Genomic DNA, 16,912 nt, shown 5'->3' with positions numbered 1-16,912 from the left:
AGAGAAACTACTGCTTTGAAGTCAGATTTCTTTTATAGAGGGAGTGGAAGTGTTTGGCATCCCAGAGTGGCAAGTGGGTGCAGGAAAAAATGATTCCTTTTCTCAGCTGTACAGACTGGCCTGGAAAGCATCTAGCACCTCAGCTCTGGATCTGAATGGAAGAAAGTGTCATCACTGAAGGTGCTTATGGTTTTAGCCACTGCAGCCGGCGATTTCAATTGCTAGTGGCTGAGATGCAGCGTAGTGGCCTGAAGTTGTAGCCAAAATTTCTTGAGTTTTAATCCTGGCTCCAACGCAGCAGCCTTTAGGGCTTCGGTCAGGTAGTTTAGGCCCTGACTTTCAAAGTCGCTGTGCTTGTTCAGCTCTCCTTGACTGATGATGATGTTCTGATAATCCAACCATTATGGCCTTTGTGACTCAGTTTCCTGGTACCTACCTCACAGGGATGATATGAGAGCTAATAAATATAAACTATAAACATAAAGCAGTGAGAGGATTGGGGGGGGGAAGTACTTTTACAAGGCCACGACGCAGGAATGTGTTGGGTGCCTCCTTGGAGGTGCAGAGCTTCAGCTGGCGTTAAAGGCACTCCATATCTCCTAGGAGGTGCTCTGCACCTTGCTGGGCAAACAACTAGATTAACATGGTGGAGCTCTGCAAGGTTGCTCATTAGAGTCTTCAGGGGCAAGAAACTGTCAGGGATGGATAAAAATTCCCAGCAACAGCTGACTAGTGTTGTTAAAAGTGGAGAGAGTGGATCTGAAAGCATTTAGATAATTCTTTTGATGTAAGAAGGCACACATTGAGGTGCTCCTTACTCAGAATGTCTGCTCTGTTCTAGGGAGCAAGGCTGAATGCTGTTGTGTATTCAAAAGAAACAAAAAGTCGTTCATCTTTAATAAGACCATCAGCCATTCAACAAGGCTGCCATTTACGGGGAGTTGGGCAGGGTCAGTAGCTCTCTCCTGAGTTTGAACCCTCCGGATTTCATACTTGAGGTCTGCTTAAAGCTGAATGCCCTGTCTCCAGAGACTGTTCTTAAATGCAGAGTGTGAGCTGCTTGCAGCTTTGCCTTTGGGGCAGGGAGTTTTATAAAAAGAGGGAGGCAGGGTGATTAAGAATAACAAAAAGCTGGGCTTTCCCGTAGTTGAAGGGTCCTCCACTTAAGATAAGGGGAGAAAGGAGTAGGAATGAGTGTTGTGCTGCAGGGATTAGCATTTGGATTACTGTGTTAAATTTACAAATGTTCTTGAAAAGGGGGTGAACAGGGACTAATCCAGAGCTGGCTACAAAGAGAGTTCACAAAATTGGGTGATTGGGCAACACAAAGGCAGATGGAATTCAGTGTTAAGTGCAAAATAATGCACATGGAAAAAAATAATCCTAACTATTGATACAACATAGCTGTTACCATTCAAGAAAGAGATCTTGGACTTATTGTGGATAGTTCCCTGAAAACATCTATTCAGTGTGCAGTGGCAGTCTAAAAACTAAAAAGCTACCAGAATATTGGGAATCATTAAGAAAGAAATAGATAAGACAACATACCATATTGCCTCTACATAAAGTCATTGTATGCCCACATCTTGAATACTGTATTGCAGATCTGGTCAACCCATCTCAAAAGATATATTGGATTTGGAAAAGGTACAGAAAGGGCAACAGTAATTAGGGGTAAAAAACAGCTTCCATATGAGGAGAGATTAACAAGACTGGGACTTTTCAGCTTAGAAAAGACATGATTAAAGTGTGGGGGATATCTTAGAGGTCTAGAAAATCATGAATGGTGTGGAAAATAGAATAAAGAAATGTTATTTATTCCTTCACTAGCATAACGCAAGAAGCTGACCCAATTAAATGTATAGGCAGCAGATTTAAAACAAACAAAATAAATTATGTGTTCACAGTCAACTTGTGGAACTCTTTGCCAGGAGATGGTGGAACCCCAAACTATAACAGGGTTCCAGTAAGAACAAAATAAGTTCAAAGAGGATAAGTCCATCAATGGCTACTAGCCAGAAAGGGCGGGGATGGTGTATCTAGCTCCTGTTTGTCAGAAGTTGGGAATGGGCAGCAGGGGGGTGGATCATGATGACTGCCTCTTCTGTTTATTCCTTCTGAAGCACCTAGCATTGGCTACTGATGGAAGACCGGATACAGGGCTTGAAAGAGCTTTGGTCTGACCCAATCTGGCCATTCTGATGTTCTTGTATAGAGCTGAAATGTATCTGCCTCCTTACTGGAACTCACTGGACCCCACTGCCCTTCCAGAGCTGAAACAGAGCCCAGGAGTCCTGATTGGGGGGGGGGGTCTTTTTCTCCATAGCGTTAGTAACAAAGTAAGAATATAAACTAAAATGTTAAGGCTATCCAGTGTCTCTTAAGTGACTTGCCACAAGATGTCAGAATATGTTAGTGTTAGAGCTGAGTCGTTCCAATATTTGTTTAATTTTTGTCTTGTATATAGGAATTAGATACAGTGCTCCTGCCAGCTAACTACTAAATTGTCTGCCAAAAACAGTAGAGTTTTCCAGTACCTTGATAGCCCCTGGATAGAGATGATGCATGTGGGGGGGGAGGGCGGATGGGGTTGGTTCTTTCTCTCCCCATTTGGTGCTTGACTTGTACTGAGCATGCTCAGTAATATTGCTGAAGCCTCTGTCCTCAGTTACTGTCCCCTCATGCTTTCACTCTCCCCCACCCCCATCACAGCATGCACAGGTTTCCTCCCCCACCAAATTCTGAAATGGTGCCCCTGCTGTTCAAGCCTGTGTAACCACGAGTAGAGCCCTGCACAGTTACAAAACTGGTATTTGCATCAGCAAAAATGAGCCATGATATCTGCACTGACATCCGCGGATGTGGATATCTGTGGATATAAAGCAGATATTCACAAAAAATGAACTGTGGATATCTGCATCCACACCCACTGATATAAAGCAGATAGCCACACGTTTGCAGGGCTGCAATGATGAGATCTTGTTGTTACCCTCATACTCCATCCTTCCCCATTTCCTAGTTCTGGTACTGTTTGAGATGTTCATTAATGACTTGGATAATGAGTGGAGAGTATACTTAAAATTTGCAGATGGCACCAAGCTGCATAGTCCATAGAATTATCTTAGCCTTTTATTTTATTCAGCAGAGCGGGGCTCCAACCCATTTTTCATAGTGGGGATGCTCAGAGTCATTGAACCAAACTGTATGCACTCTGTATACAGGCAGTCCTTGGACTTCCAACACAATTAAGAACATAAGCAGGTCCATACTGGGTCAGATCAAAGGTCCATCTAGCCCAGCATCCTGTCTGCCCACAGTGATCAATGTCAGATGCTCCAGATGCTCCAGAGGGAGTGAACAGAAACAGGTCCATTGATCCATTGATCACTCTCCTGTCACCCATTTCCAGGCTCGGACTGACAGACAGAGGCTAGGAACATCATTCCTACCCATGCTAGCTAATAAGTATTGAAGGATCTAACCTCCATGAATGTATCTAGTTCTTTCTTGAATCCTGTTAAAGTCCTGGTCTTCACGACCTCCTCTGGCAAGGAGTTGCACAGAGTGACTATGCGCTGCGTGAAGAAATTGGTTCCTGAAAATTGCATCTTAAGTCAAAATGTTGTAACTCTGAACTGCAATCCACTCCATTGCGGAACTGAGCATTGTAAAGTCAAAACCAAGGGCATATGTCAAATCAGGATGTCAGTTCCGAAATGTCTTAGGTGCCATTTGTCATTAGTCGAATGTCATAAAGTCGAGGATAGCCTGTAATGGAATCCACTTCAAGCCGGGGGTATGGTAGCACTCCCACCACCCCTTGTTCCAGCCTCTAGGTTTAGCAGTAATGTAAGGAACCTATAGGCCTATTACAGTTTTAATTCTGTGAAGCCTGATTCTGCAGCAAGAACTCTTGCCTCCAGCTCATTCATTAGTATCAATTGCTAATCAAAATTATTATTAAGCATTGAAAAGGATCAGACAGCACATCTGAGTACTTGATTTGAGGCCACAAACAAGTACTTCGATGACTGAATTACATTAGCTGCACCTAGAATGATTCAGAAGGCCAGCTATAAATCAGACTCAACATCAGATCTGTTATCCTATAAAGCAGCTGATGAAAAACAGTCACCTTTCCCTTAGATCGCCTCTACCACAGGTATGTCCAAGATACAGGCTGTCTGGGCCAAATACCCTCCTCTTTTATGTGAATGTAACTGATAGCAGAACTTGGCCCTCAGAAACTTCTGATAAGTCTCAGCTGAGGCAGGGTCAGTGAAGAGAATAAAAACAGAGACACAAGCAGATGGACTGAAATCATTTTCACAACCATATAATGTACCCATGCAATACTGTGCTTGATAAAAAGTGGAGATAAAATCTGTTCTCAAACATAAGACAAGAGTGGTGATAAACAGTAGTTATTAAAAATAATGGGATAGCAATTACCCAAGATTGTCCATAGTTACCATAATATTTAATAAACTAGTTTTAATCTACATGGTCATCAGGCTGACAGAACTAAAAGAAAATGGGAAATTGGTAGGGATTTCAACATGTAGACAACTATATGATTAACCAGTAAGCCTGTGCTCATTGGTTAATCTTGTCAATTACATGCATTCCCACCCTCCTTGCTGCCTCTGTATGGGGCAGCAAGTGGGGGGGAAGAGCAGGAGCCAGTGCCTCTGAGGAGCTGGCTTAAAAGCCAGCTTTCCATGAGCATTGGATCCACCTGTCAGAGTGGCAGGGGGCCTCCCGGGAATGGATCTGGGAGCACACTGGCTGCCAGCCCTGCCCGTGGGAACTATCAAATAATCATACAACCAGTAAAATTACATACGGTTACACAACTATTCAATTACACGCTATCTAACATCCCTAGAAATTGGCCTGGCTGGCTTAGAGGATAGATAAATGGAGTGGAGAGATTTTTCACTTCTGTTATTGGTAGTGAGTGAAAGTCATTGTTGCTTGAGGTCCTCTTTGAAGTGAGTTGGTGTTCTCAGTCCAGTTCCACAGTCACATCTTAAAAATCATCATCACAATTATGTGTGTGCGAGGGGAGAGAGGAATTCTTTGAAAGTCAAAATTGTATCTTTTATGTTTTCAGGGAGTATCCTGAATAGCAAGCTAGGTCTGTAATGAGGATATTTACAGTGGCCTAGCTATGCTAATAACGCAAACCTTATTTTGCCCCCAACCCCTTTCAGATGAGCTGCACTGGAGTAGTGCAGGGCTTACACTAAGGTGACTTACACCAACTTGAAACCAGGAGAGGCTTCCATGGCGTACAAGCCCCATTTTACATGAGTGCAGTTGATTTGTGCAGTGGGAATTGTTGTAGTGAGACAAGTGCAATAGGACTGGCCTGTACTAGAGATCCAGGGTTAAATAGGTTTCTAAGCATTTTTACCTCACTCATCCTTTCAGTAGCTGAGCCCTTATCAAGACTGCTGAATTTTAAGGTACATCCCCAGTCAGGATAAAAGCTGTAGACTTAGCCTAGGAGTACATTTGTAAAAATGTTATGGCAACTCTAGCCTTGATGCCAGGTCTATATTACACCCAGAAGATCGGCTTAAGGTACGCAACTCCAGCTACATACGCAACTCCAGCTACATTACTTACCTTAAGATGAGCTTGGCACCATCTCCATAGTGGGAGGTCGATGGGAGCATTCTATTTAGTGGGTCCTTACTAGACCTGCTAAATCAAATGTGAGAAAATCGATCTCCATGGTGCTAAGTATGGCCCCAGTAAACTATGTTCACATCCTATTAATGAGAAGTATGTAAACACTTGAAACCAGTGGAATTCATGTGTTGTTCAGAGCAGTTTTGCAAAGAGCTGAGCCACTTTTCTGAGGCTGGAGGGCATGAACTCTGTATTACCTTCTTCTCCTTTCTTAAAGCAGAAGATGAAGCATGTTTGAGATAAGGAAGTTTAGTGGTATTGCCCAAGCTGTGTCTGCTCTATGGATAAAGAACGTCAGTCTCCAGTGCTGTCAGCCCAAAACTTTTCATGAGTCCAAAATTCACTGAGAAAAAAGAAGCAACAAATTACCAGTAATGCAATTACAAATAAATGTCCTTTCTGAATTTCAAACCATGCAGGGAGCACTTTCATATCTATTTACAATGAACCTTTTCATATTCACTTATAGAAACAGTGGTGATAATGGGCTAATTTTGAAATGTCATTAACTTCACTCGTGAATGATTTTGTTCAGTTCACTGGTGGCTCCAACACTCATGGATTAATGTATCATCCTCCAGTTTGAGCAAATAAAAACGAAACAGCTCTAACCTAGTACGGTAACTGTAGTTAAGCAGCACTGCGTAATACTAATAACTCTTCAGCCAACTCTCTTGGCTTGAAGGGAGATCAGCAACAAAGTATATTTATGGATACAGTCACAATGAGCTGTATAGAAACAGACAAGACTAATTCTGTTCTGTATGATCAGCTTTGTATTTCATGCCAGACAGATGTTATCCATAATGTTTTACAATTGTAATTGAGTTACAATTGAAATTAATTACTACACAGGCTCAGTTCTGATTCTGCCATAGACTGTTGGTGACAGTGACACTTTACTTTTGTCCTTACCTAAATATAAATTAAACATATATATAAGACCAAGAGTCAAATACATTAAAATTGTGAGAACAAAAATGAGAAACAGTGGAAAACATGGAACAATAGTTCCGAATCAAACAAACGGAGTGCAGAGAAATTACTTCAGACAAGCTGTAGTAACAACAGTATTTTGTTTTTGTCCACAGCCCCAAAATTGGGAAAGCCATAATTTCTTGTCAAACCAGCCAAATTTTGAGCCTTAGTTACCCAGGAACAATTCCTTCCCTCTCCCCTCCCGGTCTGTTCATATATCATTTAAGGTACCTCATCTGCATCTTTGTGATTTTGATGATAGTGGGATCTAATCTCTGTTGATTTGTTCATTTAGAATGCTGCATTTAGAATGCTGCAGCAGCTGCTGGTGGTCCCTGTCCTAGTAGTTTGTCTGCCACTTGACAGTTGGACATGTTTTCATAAATGGAATAGGCTGCATGTTAGTTCAGTGTTCTGGGATCATTCCCTTCCAGGGACTATGCCTGGCATCTAAGAGCCTGTGGCAGAGAACCCAGGTTAGGGGAGGATCTGTAGCTACTTCTGCCCAATATGATTTCAGCATGATTCTGCTGGCTAGTGTAAGTGGGGGTATAATCAAATTTCAGCTGCTGAAAACAGAAGATTTTTGAGAGTCTGCATTGGTTTTGGTCTACATTTCATTTTGAAACAAGATCATACTCCAACCATCCCAGTATTCCTTTTTTTGATTCAGGTTGAACCTCCCTAGTCCAGAACCCTCGGGATGTGACTGGTTCTGAACGAGAGAATTTTCTGGACCACGGGAGGTCAGCGTTGTCTAGGAGCATTACCAACACTTCCATTGCTTACTATGTTGTTAGAGAAAATTTAGAGGTAAATTAGAGATAAATAACAGCACAGAACACTGAGAGCTAGGACTGATGGCTGTAAACAAATTTTGTGGGACCTCAGGAATCTTGGCCACACCCATGAAAAGTGGACATCTGGCTAACCATAATCATTCTGGATGATGGATGTTCCTGGATGAGAGAGTTTAGAACCAAATAAAAAGATGAGAGAGTTCTGGATTAGAGAGGTTCAACCTGAACTATCTTAAGTAGAAGGAGATTTAACCCCCTTAGTTAGAAATTAGAACTAGGTAGGAAATGGTTTTTCTGTCCTGCAAGAATTTTTGAAAGTTTGAACATTTTCCCATCTCGGATTGGGGTGAAAAGTTGAAATCTTGAAAAATGTTGATAATTGAAAATTCAGGGAAAAGATTGGATTAGGTCAGTCGAAATGTTTTGGAAATTTTGAATCTATTGATCGCAATTTTGTCCTTTTTTAAAGAAAAATCTTGCTATAAATTAACTTAAATTTGTAACAAATGTCATTCTGAACTGAAAAATTAAACTTTTAAATTTCAGATTTTTTTCAAAATCTAAACCAACCCTTTCTTGCAAATAGTTTTACTTTGACTAATTGGCATTTTCTGATGGAAAAATATTTTGTTGGAAAAATTCCCAACGAGCTCTAATGCCTTAACATAGTTTCAACCACAGTGTAGACAGGGTTTATTTCAGTTTTAGCATCTGTGTTTGCTAAAGAAAATTGTTTTTGTATCTTTCCAACTCTGTAGTTTTCTCAGTAGTAATTATTGGTGGTGTTATTGTTTTATTTCCCCTATCTGTGTGTTTTAATGATTGTTCCATATCTTTTGTGATACATATGTGTGTTCAAAACAAATGTAAGTAGCATCCATTGCAGTAGTTAACTGAGAAACATGTTTCATACGTTTATGTTCTACACAAGAAGTGGAACAGAAAAAAAAAGAGGAGGAATTACTTTCCAGAACCAGAGCTGAAAGTCCACAAATCAAGCCTCTCGCCACAGACAAAAACTGATTAACAAATTATTCATTCAAGCTAACAGAGAAAACATCAGAGAAGGGAGACAGAAGAGAGCACTCAAAAAATTAGTGTGTGCAGGGACAAATGGGTGAGGTAATACCTTTTATTGAACCATCTGATAGTGAGAGAGGCACACTTCCAAGCTATATAGAGCTCTTCCTGAAGAGAAGAGCTCTGTGTAGGTTGGAAACTTAGGGTACGTCTACACTGCAACACTATTTTGAAATAGCGCTATTCTGAAATAACTTAGTCTGCATCTACATAGCAGGCAGTTATTTCAAAATAGTGTCAAAATACTGTCAAGCTGGAAGACTTCTTCTCTCACTCCTGTAACCCTCATTGTATGAGGAATAAGGAAACTTGGATGAAGAGTGCTCTGTTTCAAAATAAGTGCTGTGTAGATGCTCCCTATTTGAAATAAGCTGTTTTGATGTAAGATACACAATTGACGTAGCTCAGTTTGCGCAGCTTATTTTGAGTTAAGCTCTGCAGTGTAGACACACCCTTAGAATCACAGAATACTAGAAATATAAGGGACCTTGAAAGCTCATCAAGTCCTGTCCCCTGTTTGTAGGCTCAGCGCGATAGTCTGGACGCGCGGGTGTCAACATCAAAGGTATTTGTCGACCACCCAGGTATGCCTCCTGGGATGAGGTTTACCTGGGTGGTCGACAAATACCTTTGATGTCGACACCTGCGAATCCAGACTATCGCGCTGAGCCGACAAACAGCTGATCAGCTGTTTGTCAGCTCAGCACGGCAGCCATATAAATTTAAATGAGGCGGCGATTATTTAAATTGCCGCTTCATTTTCCTATGTCTGGTAGCCTAATCTACATGCCTCTGGCGACAGAGGCATGTAATCTAGACGTACCCTCAGTCTTCTCTTTTCTAAACTAAACAAACACAGTTTTTAGTCTTCCCTCATAGGTTATGTTTTCTAGACCTTTAATATCAAATTTCTCCACCTCTTTCTTGAAATGTGGTGCCCAGAACTGGACACGCTATTTGAACTGAGGCCTAATCAGTGCAGAGTACAGCAGAAGAACCCTTCATGTGTCTTGCTCACAACACTCCTGTTAATGCAACTCAGAATCATATTTGTGGTTAGTTGATTGTTTGTTTTGACAACAGCGTCACACTGTTGGCTCATATTTAGCTTGTGGTCCACTATGACCCCTAGATCCCTTTCTGCTGTACTCCTTACTGGACAGTTGCTTCCCATTCTGTATGTGTGAAACTGATTGTTCCTTCCTAAGTGGAGTACATTTGTCTTTATTAAACTTCATCCTATTTACCTCAGGCCATTTCTCTAGTTTGTCCAGATCATTTTGAATTATGACCCTATGCTCCAAAGCCCTTGCAATCCCTCTCAGCGTGGTATCATCTGCAAACTTCATAAGCGTACTCTCTATGCCAATACCTGAATTGTTGATGAAGATATTGAACAGAACCGGTCCCCAAACTGACCCCTGTGGAACCCCACTTGTTATGCCCTTCCAGTATGACTGTGAATCATTAATAGCTATTCTCTGAGGCTGTGTTTAAACTACATCCCTGTTCTCCTGACAGGAGCTTTCGAAAAAGGGCTTTATTTTCGGCCAATCCCTGTCTAAACAGCCATTTTTCTTTCGAAAAGCCCCTTTTCAGAAAAAAAACCCCACAGACACCATTATGCAAATGAAACATGGGACATTTAAATCCTGGCTTCATTTGCAATTTCAAAGTGTCTAATTTACATCCCTTTTTCGAGAAAGGGATGTAGTTTAGACACAGCCTGAGAACGGTTATCCAGTCAGTTAAGCACCCACCGTATGGTATCCCCATCTAGGTTGTATTTCCCTAGTTCACTGATACAAAGGTCATGTGAGACCATATCAAATGATTTACTAAAGTCTAGGTATACCACATCCGCCACTTCCCCCTTAGCCACAAGACTTGTTATCCTATCAAAGAAAGCTATCAGATTGGTTTGACATGATTTGTCCTATCACCTTATTATCTTCGAGATGTTTGCAGATGAATTCCTTAATTATTTGCTCCATTATCTATCTTGGCACAGAAGTTAATCTGACTGGTCTGTAGTCTTCTGGGTTGTTCTTATTTCCCTTAATATAGAGGGGCACCATATATGCCCTTTTCAGTCTTCTGCGATTTCTCCTGTCTTCCATGACTTTTCAAAGACAATAGCTAATGGTTCAGCTAACTTTTCTCTCACCAACAGTAATTGGTTCAGCAAAAGGTATTACCTCATCCACCTTGTTTTCCTAATATCTTGGTACCAACATAGCTACAACCACCCCACATAGTGTTTCCAGACACAGTTGTCAGTTAGTTGGGGGTCCAATGTTGTTTTTATTTTACAACACAAATAAAACACAAATACAATTCCAAAGAACTCCCTATCTGTACCATGTACACACAAATATGTATGACACATTTGTGGTGATGATATCTACATGTTAACTTGTGGAACTGTGGGATACATTACATTTATATCACACGCCTTACACTTCCAAGGGCCAGAGCTAGTGTGGCGCACTGGGCTTATATATGTAGGTTAATCTGGCCTTCCAACAGATTTCCCTGGATCTTCCATGTTTTGGAAGCACTTCATGACCTTTTCTGTAGGGAGGCAAATTTACTAACAGGGCAATATAGCTTTATAGAGGGATTTTTGCAAAGGAATTCTCACAGACTTCTTCCCTGTCGATTCTAGCATGGCAGTGGATGAGCTGGGCATGTTTAGTACCTTTTGTAAGAAGAATGGTGGTTAAACGTCAGATAAACAATGCACAAACTCGTGAGTGTTGTAACCCCAGCCTAGAATACCTCTCTCTGTTCTTAATTTAGTTAGTGCTTATGGAAGGTGTTTATCTGACAGCACTGGGAACTGAATTCTTCACTTTTTCTGGATACAGACAAAGCATGGTCACAAATTTCTCACCAGGCCTTGTTTCCAACCTGGTCTGGAAGAAAAACTTTCAAAATCCTGTCTGAAATGGCCAGTGAAATGTGGTGGCAAACTGTATTTAAACATCTGTCACTATAGGGCAGCGGTTCCCAACCACCAGGCTGCGGACCGGTGCCGAGCTGGGAACTGCTGGGCCGCGGCAGCTCTGGGGCTGGGATACACCACCCAGCGCCTCCTCTCTTGCCGTGGCTGTTGGGAGAGGTGTGTCCTGCTGTGCCTGTCTGCCAACCAGCGCCGGGCCAGGGGGGTGGTCTCCTCCCGGATGCAGAAGAGCAGTTCCCTGCGCAGTGGGAGGGCCACACGGAGCCAGGCACAGCAGCCTTAGAGCAGCCACAACCCGGGCAGCAGCACTTAGCTGGCAGCTGGGAGGCAGCGTAGGGCTAGGTGAGGGGGCTGGGGCAGGCTCTGGGGACTCCAGCAGCAGGGCTAGTGCTGAGGGCTCCAGGGGCGAAGCAAATACTGGGGGGCTCTGAAGGAGGGATGTGGGAGTATTGGGGAAGTCTATGAGGTGGGGAGGTTCTAAAAGGCAGAGGGCTGGCACTGGGGCATCGGGGTGTGGAGCTGGCACTGGGGGACTCTGGAGGTGGGGCTAGTAGTGAGGGGCCTACGGGGCAGGACTGGCACTGGGGGGTACTAGGGATGAGTCTAATATTAGGGATTGGGGGCTGGCACTGGGGTGGGGGCTGGGACAGTTGGATGCAGTGGGTTTCTCGAAACAGGAAGCTGGCACTAAGGGGTCTTGTGGTGCTGGTAGACTCTTAAGTCGGGAATGGCATTGAGGGGCTCTGTGGGGGGGAAGCTGGCACTGGGGGTTGGGTGACGGGGACTCTGCGAATATGCAAATAAAATGATGCTAGTCTGCCAGAAGTTTGTGAATGAGTTTGCTGGTCTGAGGTATAAAGATAGTGATAGAGATGCAGCCGTGTTAGTCTGGTCTAGCTGAAACAAAAGACAGGACTATGCAGCACTTTAAAGACTAACATGATAGTTTATTAAGTGATGAGCTTATCACCTAATAAACCATCTTGTTAGTCTTTAAAATGCTGCATAGTCCTCTCTTTTGTTTGAGGTATAAAAAGGTTGGGAACCACTGCTACAGAGGACCAAAGCTAATCTCCCTGGTCAGCCTACAGCAAGGATTTATATAGCAGATACACAATGATGTGATGTGGCATATAGATTTTTTTCCCCATGAGTCTGGGATAACTATACTGCTTATGAGTTCCAGCACAACCTTTAAACCAGTTGCCATCATGTAGTTTTTAATGACAAAGATGTTAGAGAAGTGTGTCAGATAGTTCCTGTATAACAATATAATGACTTTAAGGTTGGTTATCTCACAAGAGGCTAGGGTTAAAAATAAATCCCTGGTAAGGGCAATTTCTGCGTTTCTAGCTCTGATAAGCCTTGAGACACCAGACTTTAAACCTACCACTCATATAGGACTAAACAAGATTTATCTTACACCTCAGACGAGTAGCTTTTTGTGGCAGACAGACCCGTGCATTTCTCTTTCAGGTTATATTTTTTATAAAAAATGGCAAGTATTTGAAGCTGCTGTGGTATCTGGAATGTTAAATTAGTGATTAGAATGCAGGCGGTGTGGTCAGAAATGTGCAATAAATGCCATTTACCACTTGGTGCTGCAGTTCAGCCCATAGACATTGACATCGTCAGTATTTACTCTTTGCATTGTATATGGAGTGCTTTATTATGAACCGGATATGCAGATACTAGGAGATTTACCAGCATTTCTTGGGTCCGTAATTCAATTAATTTTTGTATTTCTTCATTTCAGTCATTGCTCCGGAGTGGGGCTGGGGATGGATGAAGGGTTCAGTGTACAGGCTGCCACGGGGAGAGAGCTCTACCCCAGCCCTCTCTCCGCAGCAGCTTGGGGCCAGGTGAGAAGCACTTCTTCATGGTTGGTGCAGCTCCAGCAGGCACAGTTGAGAAGTGGTGCATGTCCCTAGGCTGGGGCCGGTCCAGGTTCTTCTGCCCATTATGCTTCCCAGCCAGAGTGAAGAGTGTCGCAAACTGCACTTTCCCCTTGCTCCCTGGTGGAGGGGAACAGCCAGCAATGTTCCTGTATAAATTGGCAAGGGGAGAGAGGAGCTTCAGCTCCCCTGCTCTCCCTAAAGGGTGCCTGTGGGGTGGAAGGCTCAGGGCAAGAACAGTTTTGGATGGATGGGCATGACCCCCTCTTTCACCTGCCTGGTGATTCTGTATCTTTTCTGTATGGTTTTATGAGAAGCTTTCTCATTCCAGGCACATCCCATTGTCCTGGCACAACCAAATCCTGGCCTTGCTTTAAGTTATGATGAGAAGAAGCTGCCTACCAAATTTGGTGGTCCTAGCTCTTACCCTTTAGGAGGCGTTCTTGGACAGATAGACAAACTCAGAGACAGGCATGCTCTCTTAAATAAATTGTAGACAACAGATTGGTTATGCAGTGTATGTGCTTCAGAGTGTGCTTGAGATGTGATTCTGCTTCTCCAACAGGCATATTAGTTTCTCTTTCAGTGATTAAGTGAATCCCAAGTGAGATGGCAACAGACAGAACTAGGGCTTTCAAAAATGGAGAGGGGAAAATTTACTTGACACTTGCAAGGAATACACTTGGGCTACGTCTACACTGGTGGCTTCTTGCGCAAGAACTCTTTTGCGGTAGAGTTCTTGTGCAAAAAATCTTCCACAAGAGAGCATCGACACTGCCATGTCCTTTTGTGCAAGAGATGTGCTGTTGCGCAAGAGCATCCATGGCAGTGTAGACTCTCTCTTGCATAAGAAAGCTCTGATGGCCATTTTAACCATAGGGGCTTCTTGCGCAAGAAATTCATGTTGCCTGTCTACACTGCCCTTTTGTGGAAAAGCTCTTGCGCAAGAGGGCTTATTCCTCGTGGGGAGAGAAATAACTCTTCCGGAAGAAGCCCTGTTTTACAACGCTATACTGTAAATTTACTTGTGGAAGAACGTGCGTGCAGTGAAGACAGTAGGCAAGTTTTTGTGCAAGAACGGCTGCCAGTGTCGATGTAGTCCCGGAGACGGCAGCCTGGTTAGACATACAGCTCTCATTTTAAAATGTTGAAATATCACACTCTTGTTCTTTTTCATTATATCATTAAACCTTCAATTTCTTCTGCAATTCTTTATCAAGGAGAGGTGAAATGGCTCATAAAAAGATCCTGAATTGTGCAAATCATATCCCTATCAATTGTCTGAACCAAACCCGAGTCTCTGGTAAAGTTAAATTTGATTGGAATTTAAGAGAGACAAGGTGGGTGAGGTAATACAGCCGCTCTCCGAGTTATGAACAAGTTACGGACCAACACTTAGTCCGTAACTCAAAGTGTTCGTAACTCGGATTCCATAGAGTTACATGGCGACCACGCTGTTCGTAAGCGTGGATCGCCATTCATAACTCGGATCTGCATTTACGACCGCTTTATTCGTAAGTGCGGATGGTCGTAAGTGGAGGTGGTCATAACTCGGGGAGCGGCTGTATATTGGACCAAGTTCTGTCCAAAGATATTACCTCACTCATTTTGCCTCGCTTCCATCCTGGGAATAATGTGGCTTCAACAATCTGTAGAAGAACAGATAAATATATATGCTTCTTTCCCTTTCTTACCCTTCTCCCTAACAGATTATTTTTTCTACTTCGCTCATTTTCCTGAAGACTCTCTTTAAAAATAGTATAGCCTCATTGTGCCACAAAAGTACCTCACAGTATGTGCTCACTAGGTGCACTGTATATTCTGAGACGTTTGACAGTAGAGTGTCACACACAATGGAATCTCAGTGGCACGGGGTTTAATTTAAAAATAAATCAGAGCAACTAACAGAAGAGAGTATTATCACTCTAAAGAATGGACGGGTAACTGATTGAACAAAAGGGATAAAAATGAAATTAGTAGTACAGGGAAAAATTGAGGCAGGGGATAGAGTTGGGACAGTCTTTAGGGAGGAGACGTTAGTTGGGGATGCAGAATGGGAAAGAAGGCCAGGCAGGGTAAGTGGATGAAAGAGGGTTCAAGCCTAGGGTTGTATTTATTTGGAGATGAAGACCAAGAATAGAGTAGGCATAAACTACTGTTTAAAGGGCATGTGCACTCTTTTGCTTATGTCACTATAACTTCTGTCCCTTAGGAGTGTGAATAAGCCACACGTGTGTGCGTCCACCCACCCACCGAGCGATGCAGTTTACGCCGACCTGAGCAGCAGTGTGAATAGCACTATATCAGTGGGAGAGCTTCTTCCACTGGGACGGTTGCTGGCTCATTGGGAGGTGGTTTTATTATATCAACAGGAGAGCTGTCTCCTGTCAGCAGAGAGCATCTTCACCAGACATGCGACAGAGGCGCGCAGCCTGTGCCTTTGTAACACTTCTAGTGCAGCCTAGCCCCAACTGTTTGAATAATTGAAACAAAAGTTCTAACTAAGAAATTAGACTGCAGGGGAGGGAAGTTTCTGAGAACTGTAGAATTGTCAGAAATTGCTTGGTATTTCATGTGCGTAAGCATGCTTATGCCTAAGAACTCAGGGGAGTGGCTTTCAAGCAGTGCGTTCTTCAGTCTTTCTTAAAAATCCATTTTTTAAAACAAAACCAGACCGCAGTGGTAGTGGTTGTGTTCCTTAGGAACTGTGTGCAGTGAGTAGCTCCTGAAACGTTCCATTGTTTTGTTAGCCTTGTTTCGTTATTGCTTCCATCAGTGCACAGAGGTACATAAAGTTCATGCTGTTTTTCTGGTTGAGGATATTCATGAACTGGCTTTTCCATCGGACAGTTGCAGGGGAGAAGTAATATCCTTTGTAGACTTACGTGCCAAGACTGTGTAAAGAAAGTGCAAGGACTGTGTGATTAAAAGGGATTCATGTTTGATGCTGAGCAACATGGCAGAGAGAGAAAGGAACTCCCAGCAAAATGAAGGATTGCATATTCTGGCTCAGCCATAATATTCATTAGTTCACTTTTCTGGTCCTGCAGTACCAGGATGGGCAGCACAACTCTTTGCTGCTTGCTGGCTGCCTTGACTTGAGGAGTGGCTCCCCATTCCCACATCGCCTCAGCCAGCAGCTGTTCACAAAGGCAGCCCCGGGTACTTGAAGTAGGCTGTGACAAACGTATGTGTGCAAAAGCCCCATTCAAAACGAAATTCATCTCGAAGAATGGCAAATGTTAGTTACCCGCCTTTATCTCTTAGCCTCAGGTTGATGCAGCTGATGTCAGCGCACTCCTTGTGTACATGGCACTGGCTATACGCCAAGGTTAGTGTAATTTTCTTTTCTGAATGAATGAATGAATGAATGAATACCTGATTAAGTTAATGAAGCTGAGCCAATGGTGGGAGGGAGTGACTTGGCTGCTGAGTGCTCTAGGAGATCTGGCAGCACACTAGACTTGCATAATGCTTTACAGCTCCATGCTGCG

General features: G+C 43.0%; 1 protein-coding gene across 20 annotated transcripts in view; it reads left to right on the top strand.

Annotated features, from left to right (window-relative positions):
* ATXN1 (ataxin 1) overlaps positions 1-16,912 on the top strand; it is a 291,336-nt gene that overhangs the window by 242,795 nt on the left and 31,629 nt on the right. Inside the window, exon 1 of one of the 20 annotated variants that reach the window (XM_089776375.1) lies at positions 12,410-16,749. The exons of the other annotated variants lie outside the window; for them this stretch is intronic. The gene's annotated coding sequence lies outside the window, so the exon portion shown is untranslated. Of the gene's footprint in view, positions 1-12,409; positions 16,750-16,912 lie in introns of those variants that run through there. 20 annotated transcript variants of the gene reach the window in all.

The sequence above is a fragment of the Pelodiscus sinensis genome, chromosome 2, assembly GCF_052426305.1.
Source record: "Pelodiscus sinensis isolate ZL-2025 chromosome 2, ASM5242630v1, whole genome shotgun sequence".
Taxonomy (NCBI): Eukaryota; Metazoa; Chordata; order Testudines; family Trionychidae; genus Pelodiscus; species Pelodiscus sinensis.
Note: the sequence above shows the minus strand (reverse complement) of the source record. Positions and strands in the feature narration are given on the sequence as shown.